This window comes from Stenella coeruleoalba, assembly GCF_951394435.1.
Source record: "Stenella coeruleoalba genome assembly, chromosome: 5".
Classification (NCBI taxonomy): domain Eukaryota; kingdom Metazoa; phylum Chordata; class Mammalia; order Artiodactyla; family Delphinidae; genus Stenella; species Stenella coeruleoalba.
In genome coordinates this window covers 87,519,874-87,534,954 of record NC_137150.1, presented here as the reverse complement: position 1 = coordinate 87,534,954, position 15,081 = coordinate 87,519,874, and the positions used below count along the sequence as shown (strand labels likewise).

At 37.0% G+C, this 15,081-nt stretch overlaps 1 long non-coding RNA gene across 1 annotated transcript in view; it reads right to left on the bottom strand.

The window, feature by feature from the left end:
* Positions 1-502: 502 nt before the first annotated feature.
* LOC307186546 overlaps positions 503-15,081 on the bottom strand; it is a 141,549-nt gene continuing 126,970 nt past the window's right edge. The window contains exon 5 of the long non-coding RNA XR_013828398.1: positions 503-768. This is a non-coding gene — a long non-coding RNA (uncharacterized lncRNA). The remainder of the gene's footprint in view (positions 769-15,081) is intronic.

Genomic DNA, 15,081 nt, shown 5'->3' with positions numbered 1-15,081 from the left:
TTTAAAAAAACTGAAAATGGATCTTAAAACTATAAAATTCTAGAAGAAAATCTTTATAAATTTGGATTAGGTTGATTTCTTAGAAGTAATATCAAAAATATCATCCATACAAGAAAAGAAAACATAAATTAGACCTTAACAAAATAAAAACCTTCTGTTTTCTGGCACAATTAACAAAACAAAAACATAAGCCACAGACTGGGAGAAAATATTTGGAAATGATATATTTGCTAAAGGACTTGTATCCAGAATATAATTTTTAAAGCTCCAAATTCAATAATAATAAAACAAACAACTCAGTTAAAAAATGGACCAAAGATTTCAACAGTTACTTCACCAAAATGGCAAATAAGCACATAAAAAGATGATCATCTTTTCTTTTTCTCACCTTAATTAGTCATTAAGGAAAGGCAAATTAAAACCACAGTGAGATACAACTGTTCACCTGCTAGAATGGCTAAAAGACTGACATACCAAGTACTGGGAAGAATGTGAAGGAATTGGAACTATTATATATAACTGGTAGGAATGTAAAATGGTTCAAGCACTTACTTTGACAGTTTCTTTGAAAGTTAGACATGGGCTTCCCTGGTGGCGCAGTGGTTGGGAGTCCGCCTGCCGATGCAGGAGACGCGGGTTTGTGCCCCGGTCCGGGAGGATCCCGCATGCCATGGAGCGGCTGGGCCCGTGAGCCATGGCCGTTGAGCCTGCGTGTCTGGAGCCTGTGCTCCACAACGGGAGAGGCCACAGCAGTGAGAGGCCCGCATACTGCAAAAAAAAAAAAAGTTAGACATACATTTAGCATATTATCTTGCCATTCCATTCTTAGGTACATGTTAACCCAAGAGAAATAAAAGAATACCCACACAAAGACTTAAACACAAATGTATTTGTCATGTATTTGTCATGTATTTGTAATTGTAGTTGTAATACTCATGTATTTATAACGTATAAAAACTAGAAACAACCCAAAAATCTATCACAGGTAAATGGATAAACAAACTGTTGTATATTGGTACTATGGAATACTAATCAATGATGAAAAGAATGAACTGTTTATACATACAATAACATAGATGCATCTCAAGTTAATTATACTGAGTGACAGAAACAGTTCTAAAAAATGCAAGCAGACAGCAGATCAGTTGTTGCCTGAAGACAAGGGAATGGGAAGACTAGAAGGGGAGACTACAAAGGGGCATGAGGGAACTTTTGCAGGTGATGGATAGGTCCACTATCTTGATGGTAGCGGTGGTTTCATGAGTGCATTCATACATCTAAATTTATAAAATTGAACATTTTAAATGTGAAATGTGTTCAACATCCTACATCAGTGAAACTGTTTCCGTTTTGTAAGATGAAGAAGTTCTGGAGATTGGTTGCACAACAATGTGAATATATTTAATACTACTGAACTATACACTTAGAAATGGTTAAGATGGTAAATTTTATATTATGTGGTATTTTGTACCACAGTCTTTTAAAAATCCACTTTTAAAAAAGTTCAAAGCATTCAGGACATCCATTTATTTATTGTTGGGAACAGACAGGATATTCTACCTGCCACACCCAAACGTGGGTCTGAGATGACTACCTTCACTTGTAGAGGAATGATGGGAAGTGGAAAAAATTCACTCATAACTCTGGAACACCATTTGAGGCAGTTGCAATAGATAGACTTGTTTTAGTCTTTAGTAAAAGCATTAACAAATCTATGAAGAATAATTTCTGTGAAAGAAAGCTCTCACAAAAAATGTTGATAGAATTACTCATTATAGTATTTTATTTTTAAGGAAAGGCCTACAAAGCCTCATGCAATCCACTTCATTGTCACAAGTATTAATTCTGTTTTTCCCAAGAAAGAGAAAAAGTTATTAGTTTCATGGTGAAAGTCAAGGGGATCTTTAGACTCAAAAAGGGAAATTTTACCCGAGATTGTACTAGATTGTACCAAGAACCAAGGTGTATCGTGAACTGGGTCTTAAATGCCAAAATTTGACAAGGGAGAGGATGTTTTAGGTATAGGAAACAGAATGGTCAAATCACAGTTTTGAAATAAGATTAATGAAAAATGTAGAGTTTTTTTTCAAATATCAATTTTATTGCTTTCCCCACTTTTCAGTTATCTGCTGAAATGCCACCTCATCAGTCAGGACTCCCAATACCACATTGCATAATGTTAACCCTCAACCTTCTTGCTCTATCACCTTACTCAAATTTATTTTTTTCTTCAGAGAATTGTTAGTACCTGATATTACATTATGTAGTAATGGAATACTTATTTGTTTACTCTCTTGCCTACAATAAAATAATATCCATGAATGCAGAGACACTGTCCACATGTCATTCACACTATGTCCTCAGAGCCTAAAATATTGCCTGGTGCACAGAAGGCACTGATTAAATATTTGAATGAATGGAGTTAAAATACCCGTTGGATTTGTGTATCTCCCTTGTAACTACTGTGCCATGAGGGGATTAGGAGTCAATCAATGAACTAGATTCTATCCTGCCATTTCTCACCCCAAACTCAAAGCATTTGTGGGTCACAAACACGTTCTAACATAATCATTTGGAGTCAAAGCCCATACTTCATTTTAGTTCTTTTTTTATGTGTTCTATATCCCAGTCAGGTGTAAAATTCCCTTACAACTCACATTCTAGAAAGTCTCCTCATTATAGGCTCCCTGGATATCCTTGTAAATAACAAAGGAAATCAGCAAAAAAGAGTTAAATCTGCATCTCTGGACTGGCAGATTTATTTTATTTTCTGTCATAAATGTAGCTCTTGGAAAAAAAATTCACTAAGATTTATGCAGGTCATTACCAAGAAACTTCACACTGTAAAACTCTTAGAATAAAACAAAAAGAATCCTCATTAGTATAGCCAGATATCCCTGGGTGCTGACAAGGTTCTGTAAACATAGAGACGGGCATCTGCTTGGTGAGTTTGATGAACCACTATAAAAACAGGTACCAGGCACCCTCTCTTTAGCTCTCCTGGGTCCCATCCCTGGAGATCATAACCTCCTCCACTTTAGAGATGCAGGGTCAATTGTCCCAGCATCAGGACTTCCAGATGGGTCTGAAGGTAAAAAATTACATGGGTTGCTATGACAACTGTCTGACAGTGATATCTTGATCCCACATAATTTTAATAATGTCTATCGTCACTTCTATAAGCTGTAGGAGAGAGAAGTTCTGGAATAAGTTCTCCTAATGATAACCGGGTGTAAAGCAATTAGAACTAAAATATGCTTGAACCACTTCACAGCCACACCTCAAAATGCCACTTACCTGTAATTAACCACAGCTCCCAAGGCTCAATCATCCCCTACTATTACAGGTGCCCCCAAATTAAAATTACTTAAGAGATGACAACAGAAAGGAGGAGTGATAAAAATCAAATTATGCTGCAAAATACATTTCCCCATCTAGGTGTCAAGAGCTGGAAGGACTCTAATTAATGAGATGCGTAGATCCTGGTCCAACTGACATAAAGAAGGGGAGGTTCAGGAGGTTAAACAAAGGAGGCACTGTAGGAGGAGGCAGAGCTAGAAGAAACCTGGGTCCCCCAACCACCATTTCAGTGCTTCTTCTACAAATACCTATAACATTCTAGAGTTGTGGTGTCTCAACATTTTTTCTTTTGTGGAAGAACCCCTTTCTCAAATTCCAGCTCAAAGCCTGATGTTACCAACAGGTAAAAGAGAGGTGATCTTACGGTAGAATTGGGGAGATATTCCCTAACACAAAATAGCAGGGCCCCAGCTTTGGTTTTCCTATCCATAGTTGAAGATTGGAAGGAACGACTAAGAAACAATTGAAAAGTTGTTGCAATCTGTCATTAGTGCTCATAGAACTGCTGCTCTACTACCCTCTTCTCTCTTTGGTAACCTGGCCTGTCCCTACTCCTGATGCATATAGCCCTTCTGTGTGCTAACCCTCTCTTATTTAAAGCTGAAAGCAGTCACTGATACATTGATTTGAAACTATTCACACTAATACGTACACAATCACAGTCCAATTTGCTTTATAAGGCTTTCTTTTCTCTTTAATTGTGAGATATAAGCTCCTCTCCCATTGAACATTTCACACCATTAGGACCAGTTTGGGGTAATCATTTAGATGAAAGAGCTCTAGTGTGCTCCATGATTTCCAATGACAGTGGTCACCATGTAGTGAAAAGAATGGAATAGGCACTTGAAACCTAGTAAAGAGCAATTTTTAAAAAAATGATATCTTTCTAATAACATAAATAATGCTGACATATATTAATGTTCTAAAAGAAAAGAAGGCTACAACAAAGACTTCAAAGTTTCCAGTCAGGATGCTTAGAGAAACAGCAATATCATTTACAGCAATAGTTGAAGTAGAACAAGCTGGAAGGATTATTAATTGAGTATGAGATAATAGTAAATACCCCAATTGAAATGCCCAGAAAGATGGAAAATTTCAAATCTGTAAAACCTTCAAACTGGATTATTTGCCAAAAGATAACATTAAACTTAATTATTGGTGCATCACATTCTTGCTCAGCTAATTAGTTTGTCAAATGCCGTAGATGGAAGAAAAGAAAATTCACATTAAAAGGTCCACTAAGAATTGTTTCTAATGCAACAATGAGAGGAAAGCCCAATATTTTGATTTGTTCATATAATTGACAGTAATGAATACTGGTTTTGCTCAGATAAGGTGAAGAAATTCAGGATTTTCGAAGCAGTAGCCAAGTATGATTTATTGGCTTCATCCATAATCTTCTTCTACATGAGAGTCTCTTTCTGAAGAAATGTACACTTCTTCCTCCTAAGGTCTTTATAAAGGAGTGGAGTGCATTTCACTTTGGCAGATTTAATTTAATTTAATTTAATTATTTATTTTATTTTTAAATTTTTAAATTTATTTACTTATTATTTTTTTAACATCTTTATTGAAGTATAATTGCTCTACAATGGTGTGTTAGTTTCTGCTTTATAACAAAGTGAATCAGCCATACATATACCTATATCCCCATATCTCCTCCCTCTTGCGTCTCACTCCCACCCTCCCTATCCCACCCCTCTAGGCGGTCACAAAGCACCGAGCTGATCTCCCTGTGCTGTGCCGCTGCTTCCCACTAGATATTGATTTTACATTTGGCAGTGTATATATGTCCATGCCACTCTCTCACTTCATCCCAGCTTACCCTTCCCCCTCCCCATGTCCTCAAGTCCATTCTCTATAATTTTATTTTATAATTAACAGTAACTAGTTTGGGAGTTACACTGTGGTGTCTCTTGGTTTTGAATTTTCATTGAGTTTTTTAAATGAAAAACTTACGAACTCATGAAAGGGACTGCTGTAGTTTGTTGCCATGGATAATCGTCTCTAAATAAACTCAAGGGTAGTTAAGTGGATATGAACAGATGGAAATAAATGGATGGAAGTTGACTATTGAGTCTCTTGGCTCCTATTTATTTGTCACCAGCAGTGTATTTTTTTGTCTTGTCATGCCTGGCATTTTATGCACTTGAACTTTAACAATGTCAGCTGGATTCCCCCTCAGAGTCTGTGTAAAACTGAACTCCAGGATAGAGCTCTCTGCAAACCTGGCCAGAGCCACAGTAGAGACCAATGGCCTAATCACAGTTCTCTAAGCCCTACAGAAAGGAAGGTCACACTTATTGGTACAGCTGTCTAACCACGTCCATGTTTACCTAACCTCAGTTGGAATTGCAGGCAGGCTCTGTTAAGCACCACCATTTCTCTCCCCTTATTTAACACATAAGGAAAATAAAGCCAGGGGAGAGGAAATGACTCAGCCTAGTGTTTAGTCATTCATTGAGTTAATTTCACAATTAGTTATTAGGTGCCAACCATAGACTAGCCACTATTCTGGACACTGGGAATACAATAGTGACAAGGCACCGTCTCTGCCCTGGTCGAGCTCACAACCCAGTAGGGGAAAGGGACAGGTCACCAGAAAATTAAAATGTGGCATGGTAAGCATATCTCAGAGTGGTATGGGAGCTATAAGAGGGGCACTTAATGCAGTTTTGATTAGTGGAGAAATAGCTTCTTAAAGAAGGGACACCTTAGTTGTGACTTGAAAGATGAGTACTAAATGGTTGATTGGGAAAATAACTCACTGCCAAACTTACTGCCCATCTAACCAAACCCCTACATATTTCACTTTAAACCAGTAAATGCTTAGGGGGAACTTGTATGTTTCTAACATTCTCATAGAAATTTCAAGAGGATCCCAGAAAGATATAATACCAAGATGCCTGCCCTCAAAAGATTGCAATTTTGTTGGAGAAAACAGAATCAAAACACTTGAATCAATTAGGGTACAGTACAAAAGAATACTTTATTATAAATTAAGATATATAATGTAAATAATATTGTCACATGAGAGATCCTCAGAGTAGTTCAATAGCCTTCAGTTAAAAGGTAGAACTAAGCTGAGGCTTGAAAGGTGGGTGAACAGTGAGGCTGAGAATTTGTGTCTTCTCCTTCTGATTTCATTAATCTCATCAAGTTCTTATTAGATTCTATGCCCAATATTAATTCTGAATATACTTTTTAGCCTGATTCTTTTGGAAACCACTTCTTTTTATCAAACCAATTCTCATGGGTTGTATTGTGTTACCCAAAAATATAGGTTGAAGTCATAACCCTTGGAGCTTGTGAATATGACCTTATATATAAATAGGGTCTATGCAGATGTAATCAGGTTAAAATGAGGTCCTACTAGATTAAATTCTAATCCAATATACTAATCCTACTATAAGAAGAAAAGGGACACAGAGAAGGAAGATGATGTGGAAGCACACAGAGAGAATGTCACATGACAAGTGATAGCATATTTAAGATCATTTAAAAATCAAAATGGAGTAACTGCGGTTCAGGCATCCGAAATGGAGCCTGGTAGCCATCATGGATGTAATTTCAGACACACTTATGCATCAGTGAGAACTTGAATTTTCTCTGAACTGTATTAAACTCAAGGACACTACTAGCCATTTTCAAAACAGCATCTAATAGAAGCTGCTAGCTGCAACTCTGTCATTTCAAAGTCCCACCACCCACTCTTCACAACTCTGTAATCATTTCAAACCCCCGCCCATCCTTGCTAAACAGGCACCTTTAAGCTCCAACACTAATTCTTGACAAACAATTTATATAATCTTGCTTTTCTTTTGCCTTTATAAGCTTCCCCCATTTTGTAGTCCAGCAGAACACAATTTAAGTGATTCTTGAATCTGTGTCTCCCGGCTGCAGTCCTAACAAACTCCAAATAAACACCTCTTTATTTCAATTAGGTCTCTGTTTCTGAAGTTTTGGTTAACACAACCGAGGCAGAGATTAGAATGATGTGTCTACCAGCCAAGGAATGCCAAGGATTGCTAGCAACTCAGAAGCCAAGAAAAAAGCATGGAACAGACTCAACCATAAAGCCTTCAGGAAGAACATGGCCCTGTGGTACCTTGATTTTGGATTTCTAGCTTTCAGAATTGTGAGAGAATTTCTGTTGTTTTAAGCCACCAGGTTTGGGATACTTGGTTATGACAGCCCCAGCCCACTAATACACCAACTAAGCACGTGGTCCCTGAAAGGAATTTGGCATCTATGAATACCCTATATGAATAATATCTTTAAGATCACTTGAAATACTGAATGATGTCAAAGACAAAGAATTCAGCAGCAGGATGCATCTGAAGATTACTCAGAGTGGTTATTGCAGATGGCAAGCTGCTCAACACAGGCATCAGGCCTTCCACAGCACCAGGCTCAGACATAACGACACAAGGAGCCAAAGAATATCAGCTGTCACAGCTGGTGCTGGGTTCTTTGGACCACTGACTCTCCCCCCCCAGGAATATCATTTTAGAATGAAAGATCATAATATTTAAGATGTTAATATTTTGCTCAGTGGGTACCAAAATTGAAATAGTATTTTGTGCAGTTCTGATTAACTGATCAGTTTTATATCACACAGTTATTTTATAGTGTATTTTGAAAAAGAAAAACAAAAGCTGGGGTGGACAGATAATATATGATGTATAATATTTGTAAATACTATAAGTAAAATATGTTTTATTAATTTAAATATGTAAAGATTTTCTGATAGTTATTAGAATGCCTATAAAACTTCAAATAACTAAGTGAGCAAAGTAAGATGAAAGAGACTATCAATACAGGCAATATCAATAAATATGCAGGGCAATGTTCACACTTGTTAGTTCATGAAATTAAAAGTAAACTTTAGAATGATTTTATAATATTCGAAAATTGTTTATATGTGTGTGTGTGTGTGTGTGTGTGTGTGTGTGTGTGTGTGTTTCAAATACTAGGAAGCACACCTTTATATTGATGGTGGCATTGTAAACATCCTGCCAGCTCTACCTTGAAAATATATATGGAATCTGACTACTCTCCAAAAACATCCCAGCTACCACCATGGTCCAAGGCACCTCCTAACAGATCTCCCTGCCTTTACTATTACCCCATAAGAGTCAACACAGTTGCAAGAGTAATTCTGTTAACAAGTCAATGCATATCATTTCTCTGCTTAAAACTCTTCAATAGCTCCCTTTCTCACCTAGAGTGAAAGACAGTCAGAGCCCTTACAGAATTCCTCAAGACTATATAAGATCTGGACTGCATTACTTATCTGACCTCCTCTTCCACTGCTCCAGTCACATGAACTCCTTGCTCTTCCTAGGACCAGAATCATGCTGGACATGTTCCTGCCCCAAGCCAGATATTCTGTGACTTATTCCTCACTTCTTTAAGTCTGCTCAAGTGTCACCTTCTCAACAGGTCTCTCAGACCATCCTATTAAATGACATCTTCTACCCTCTACATTCTCCAGCCCCTTCCCTCTTTATTTTTCTCCAATGCACTTATCAACTTCAGGTATACCACATAATTTGCTCATTTAATTTATTTCCTGTGTTCTTTCCCAGTGGATATAAGGTCCATGAGGGGAGGAATTTTCATCTCTTGACTCATATATTTTATTGCCTAGAATGGTACATGGGACATAGTAGGCACTCAATAAGTATTTATTCAATGATGGGATAAGCTATTTACCTTAGCATTATTTAAAATAGCAAAATACTGGAAACAACTGGTATGTTTAACTAAGGAATGGCTAAATGATTATGGAAGCTTTTCAATAGAATATTATATACCTATTAAATTATTGATTATATTAGCTACATCCTCTGTATGAAAGTTTACAATGAAATAACTTTAAAAGTAGAACTCACTCAGGGCAACTACATCAAATTACCTATGAATATGGAACAAAGAAAAGTTTTTAAATGCTTTGTTAATATGACAGGGTTATGGTACATTTTTTGGTTTTTAAATGATGTTTAATGCCTTTGTTACCATAAATTTTTTTAAGTGAAGTTGAGCTATATTGGAATACTAAAAACAGAACCAGAGTTATATTTTGAGCTAGTTGGATATATTGTCACTTGGTGGAATTAAAAAACAAACAAAAAAAACTAGCTTTTTTCTGATGACTGAAACTAATGGCTTCATTCTTTGAGAGCAGATAACTTCATTGATTTGTTCAAAATACATTGATGAAATAAAACTTCTCTGTCCTGTGATGCTTAGTTAAACTATTACAAAGTTTTAATTTTACTCTGAAAATTATGAACATAAAGTTTCCCCGTTGATGTAGAGAGGTATCATTATGTTGACAATACAGTCCTTGGGTTTAGATTGGCTTAGAGAAATTTAGGATTTTCAAATATCTCGAAGTAGAACCATATGTAATAAAACCTGAATATCAACAGGGGAGCCCAGGGCTTTAGAAGAAACACTGTTTATGAGAAAAAAGGTCCCAGTCATGGAGAAAGGCTGATACATTTCCAGGAAAATTTATGTCTAACACTTAGGTGAAGTTATTTTCTGGCTTTACTGTAATCACTGCCATATCGTCAACCTTTTCTAAAAGCCTGTGACACCCAACAGTCTTGCATTAATGGTGCTCTGCAGAACCTGGTGCATTCTTAGAACTGTACAGGGCCGAGAGCAGAAAACAGTCACAGGAGTTTGGAGGAAAATTGGAGCTGGTGCTGGGCAGACCACTGCACACCTGAGGAGGGGCGGAAGGGGAAGAAGTAGGGGGGACGCTGGACCCTGCTCCTTCGTGGGTGGAGACCATGCAAGTGGGGACCACTTAGGTCATACCCAGTTCCTTTCCTATCCTCAAGGTTATATCTTATGTTTTATGAAAATTAATGGAACAACACACATGGTAGTTCATTTTTACACACACACAAAATAAGTAAAAATAAATAATAATATAAATAAATGAGTGAAAGAATTAATGAGAAGGAAGAAAAGGAAAGGGAAGAGAAAGGAGTGAAAAGAAAGAAATACCATCTTGAATATGAAAATCAGGAAAAAGGAAAGCAAAATAAATCACTATAAAATATTGAAATGAAATAGATAAAAAAGAATCAGGAAAAGGGAAGAAATTGAACTAAGATAGGAATCTGGGAAAGGAAGCAGAAGGGGACAAAAGAAAGAAAAAAAAAAGCATGTCTAAGCTTCCTCAAAATTCTGTAGGAGTCACACATGCAGAGGGAAGCATGACTTTGTCTTGGAGTAGATTGGAGAGATGCCAATGGAAAGATACATATAAAACATTGGTTTTAAGGTACCTAGTCATATTTGCTCTTTTATCACTTCGTGTATTTGCAATCAATCATGCTGAAAGAGTATTTCGCTAATATTATGTTTATAATTACCTTGCGACAAAACACTGCATATTCCAAAAAGCACATTACATCCTGAGGCAGATATCAAAGAATTCATGAACCCTTTTATGAAGGACATTAGTATTATTGCATTGAAAGGCTAATTAATATTTAAAATGACTCATTTTAAAGATGTTACATCTCTGATGAAAGTTAAAAGTCCTAAAAGAAAAGTTCTAGGGATTGGTTGCACAACACTGTAAATGCACTTAACGCTACTGAACTGTACACTTTAAAATGTCTAAGATGGTAAATTCTATGTTGTGTATCATATTTTACCACAACTTTTTAAAATCTAAAAGCAAAAGGCTTGCCTTAGATCATACAGCAAGATCACAATGGCTGGGGAGCAGCATGGTTAGATCATAGGAAGTCTGACATAAATTTAAATTGCAAAATCTAAACACCTATCCTGAAGCAACTTTTTTTTTTTTTTTACAATTTGTAAAGACCTTAAAATTAGGCAATGTGGGAAATTATGAGTGTAATAAGACAGTCGCCTAGGAGATCAAACTCTGTAAAATAAAACAGAGTCTGCATCTAGAAGCCATTAACTTCTAGCAGCTTGATAAATAAATGTCCACAAGATTCCAGATCTTAAAAATTCTTTATTTTTGCTGTTTATTTCTCAGTCCCAAATGCTAGAAATTATATGCATGCATATTTTATATTCCACTATCTGACCATCTCCAGATCTTTTTATTCCCTCTTTGCTAACCTATACATATTCCCTACTTCTCTTATCGAGGGCCCAGGAGAGTGCCTATAGCTCTTTGCTTTTTTTCTACCTTCACCATCAATAGCCGAGTTTCAGTTTAACTTCTCTGTTGCTTAAGAAAACGTCACCATTCAAACACTTACTTTGGCAAAATGCCTCAGAAGCTTGCCTGTGGAGAAAAAAATTACATGCTGAACTTCAGAGCAAATCAGTGTATTATATGTGGTGAAAAAAATATGAAAATTCTCTTTTATAGAGATCCTGCAGAAAAATTGAGGTCTCAATGCTACCCATGCATTAGAGCATGAAACAGTTCAGTACCAGTGAGGCAGAATTTCACATAATAAGGGTGGATGTTTGACAGATTTAGATAGAAAACAGCCAAATGTCAACCTTGGCCCTCTCCCTTTCAAGGATACTCGCCCTAAATAGGTCAGGGAATGCTAATAGGTGTGCCCGCCCAGACTGAGAGTGACACCTAACAGCTCCACTACCACGGAGATTTTTAAGGCGCAGACACTTGCACTTCATTTTTATGTGATGGGAGGGAACATTTAAATTATAAGTACTTATGTTCACCCATTCAGACACCCTTCTCGCAGCATTTTAAGGAATATAGGCCCATGAATGTATCATTTATATTTAGCTGTATAAGGTGAATGCAAGTAAGAGAAGCAAAGTCCAGCCTGGCCCACTTTACTACAAAGGTTGCCAATTTGAATGTCCAAGAAGTGGCCAAGTGGAAGCTGCTAACTGCCGTGAAGCATAGAGTAAAAGGTACCGTAAGGGAAGAAAGCACAGGGTCACCAGATCTGGTTTGCCAAGGGAAGCAGAGATATCTGGATTTTAACATGAACTATTCTGACTTTCAAAGGTTGGCAACTAACTCAAATTTTTTAACACTCTGTAAAGGCCAAACTCCAAATACCCATGGGCTATATTCAGACTGCAGGTCATCCAGCGGTGACCTCAGCTTTACATACCAAAGACTGAGCCTGAGCCACCTGAGGGGGTACTGGGAGGGAAAGATAAGAAAGACAGAGCTTTAGGTAGCTCTTCTGTGGAGGAAATTTGGAAGGAGATTCTTAAGGGAAAATTTCAGAGATGTTTTCAATATGATGAGTGGTGTAACTGAATTTGTAAACCAAAACACTTTCAGTCCTTTTAAAATTGGATTTGTGTCTTTTTCTTTTGGATGTGTTAATACGCTAATGCTGTCCTTAAAATAAGAGGGGAACAAGCCTGGCTATATGTGCTTACATTTATAAATGATAAATATTGTCCAGCCACATTTTTATAAAAAGATCATATTGGATTTCATGTCAGAGTTTATGATAAAAACTTAGGTCTCAGGGATTTAGTAAGGCCTTCAAAGCCATTCAAATACAGCATCACAGTGTAATGCATCGCCAGGTTATCACTATTTCCAACCAACAGATCCACTCAATACAGAGGATCAGTGCTAAAAGATGGACTGAATGATTCTAAGACACCTGCCTGTTTTCTGATCTCCACCAGATACACATGCACACACACATGTGCTTAGTTGTCCAGTAGATACTCCGTATTTGCAATGTATCATTGAAAAAGCATTTGTAAAACTTTCTTCCACTGAGTCTTCCCTGATACAACCTCAGAAATCGCCATCATCCATTCAACCGATTAGAATAAATTTTAAAATCAGTCCTTAAATAGGGTGTCATCATGGAAGACCACATTTAACACTGTTAGCTATTTTCCTCCTTTAAATGCAGTTTTTAAATTTAGTTCTTGCAGTCTCCATAACACTATAAATATTACTTGTAAAATCTGCAATCCACATTATGTTAAATGAAAGAATGTAGTTTTATTTAAAGAAGACAGGCTTTGAAGTTAGCAAGACCAAAGTTAGACGGTGACTCTATCACACGCTGTGTGGTATTAGCTACCTTATTTAACTTATCTGAGCCTGAGATTTCAGCTTTCTAAAATAGGGATATTATTCCCTACCTGGTAGGATTTTTTTAAATGTTAAAATGAGATTTGTAAAGCATCTAACACTATGGAAACCACGAAATTTATTTTACCTTTTCCTCTTAAAAATGAAGCTATGGCTTAAATCCAACTACAGTGATTTTTAGAATTGTCCTTTGTTAGTTGTAAGGGGCCAAGTTTTCCCTTGAAGCAACTGCCAATTCAGGGGGAGGTAGCTAAAAAGTCTAAGAACCTGATCAGAACTAATGAGACCAAGGGGAAAAAAATAAAAGTGAAAGGTTGGACTCTAGGGCCTGCCAGAGTCAAGATCTCTTAAAAATGCAAGTTTCAGGTTGAAACCATGAAGGACTACAGACTAGGAGTAAGACTGAACCAGAGGTAGATCAGCCCTTGGTGTAACTAAAGCCCAGTATTGAGGAACTCAAACTCTGAAAATAGATGAAGGAAATTTTAGTTTTCTATTGTCCCAGATTGCCAGAAAAAAAATATATATCCACTCTGAGGTAGATATTATCATTCTAGGTTGTAAATTATTTCTAAAATTTTTCACATACATTATCCAGCATTCAATCAAAAATAATAATGCCTGTGAAGAATCAAAACAATATGAAAGAAATACAAAAGCAGACAAGAGCAACAGATCTATAAAGGCTTGAGAGACAAAGTTAAGTTACACAGAAAAAGTTTGATCTTTTCTGATCTAGCTTTTAAGCAAGGCTGCTTCTTGGGCATGTGACCTGGTCAGTCACACAGGGACCAGTGCTTAGAGAGGTTCTAAGCTTGGTTTAGTACTCTACTCTTGACAGTTTCAAAGTCTTAATGATTGTGAACGAGGGGCCTGGCGTTTCCATTTTGCACTGGGTCCCACAAATTATGTACTTGGTCTTGCTTTTAAGATTTGTTAGGTGGAACCAGAGCAATGTACTCCATCCCAGTGCCCTGTCTGAAGGGGATCAGATTTTCTAGTCTGAAGGGGATCGGGCACTATTTCCATCTTGTGTGAGTACCAAGTGTTATTCCCTCTAAAATGGTTCTTTCCCTCCACCTCAGGTAGTTTCCTTGCTTGTATGTGCTGATTAGTTTTCTCCTGAGCACTCAAGGGGAACCTTCAAGATTCCCAGAGTTCTCTCTGTGCTGCTGTCTCCACTCTTACACTCCCCCTTACAAACTCAAGGAGTCTACTTGGAATCCCCCTCCTGCACCATGGACTGGAAACTCTCCAGACAGTAATCTGGGATAACCACAGGGCGACTTCATGCATTTCCATCTCATGGGGATCACTGTCCTTCACTGTCTGATGACCAACCTCTTGAAAACAGTTGTCCAGTTTTGTTGTTATTTCAGATGAAATGATGTATCCCTGTTATTCCATCTAGGTTGGTAGCAGCCGACAGCATTTTTTTGTAATAGCCCCAAAACCTAAACATCCCCAATGTTCATCAGCATAAAATACATAAATAAATTGTGGTATGTTCATAAATTGAAATAGTATTACAGAAATAAAAATAAATGAAATATAACCATATTCAGTGCAAAGATGAGTCTCACAAACAATTGAACAAAAGAAATCAGATATAAACTAAGGTATGATGTGTGACTCCAAAAACAGGCAAAACTAAACTA